This window comes from Microtus ochrogaster, unplaced genomic scaffold (genome assembly GCF_000317375.1).
Source record: "Microtus ochrogaster isolate Prairie Vole_2 unplaced genomic scaffold, MicOch1.0 UNK46, whole genome shotgun sequence".
In the NCBI taxonomy this organism is placed as follows: Eukaryota; Metazoa; Chordata; class Mammalia; order Rodentia; family Cricetidae; genus Microtus; species Microtus ochrogaster.
In genome coordinates this window covers 692645-693279 of record NW_004949144.1, presented here as the reverse complement: position 1 = coordinate 693279, position 635 = coordinate 692645, and positions in this window count along the sequence as shown.

Here is a 635-nt window from a genome sequence, read left to right as displayed (position 1 = left end):
GTGGGATGGGGGTAAGGGGAGATGGGGAGAGAAAAGTGAGAAGGGGAGGATGGCGGGAACTTGGGGAAACAGGATGATTGGGATAAAGGAAGGTTGGAAAGGGGAGCAGGGAAGCACATATCTTATTTAAGGGAGCCTCCTTAGGGTTGGCAAGAGACTTGAATCTAGAGTGGCTCCCAGGTGCCCAAGGCAACTTTAGTTTCAAATATTTTACATTGGTATGGACCTTGGTATAGTGATACTAATTTAAGTTTTTTTTTGTATCATGTATGCATGTTTCAACTCTTGCTTGGGTTAGTGTGCTTATTTGTCTTATTGAAAATGTACTATATAAAAATAAATAGAGGGTAATATTTTGTCATTTATGATAAACAGTTTTGTTGCCAGTCATATAAGGTATGTTTTCAAGGTTAAGCAGGTATGCTTAGGGAGATAGGTGGTCTTCAAACACATCAAAGATATAGAGTATATGGCACATAAGATGTTTAATAACTTTGAGGCCTTTCATGACCGTGAGACATGTGTGCTCCTGACAGCACCAATCTACTTCAGAGAAGATGATGCACATCAAGACACCTAAATATGGAATTTACTTTTTTTGTGGCAAAAGCTAGCCTTTTAAAAAATAAAATGCC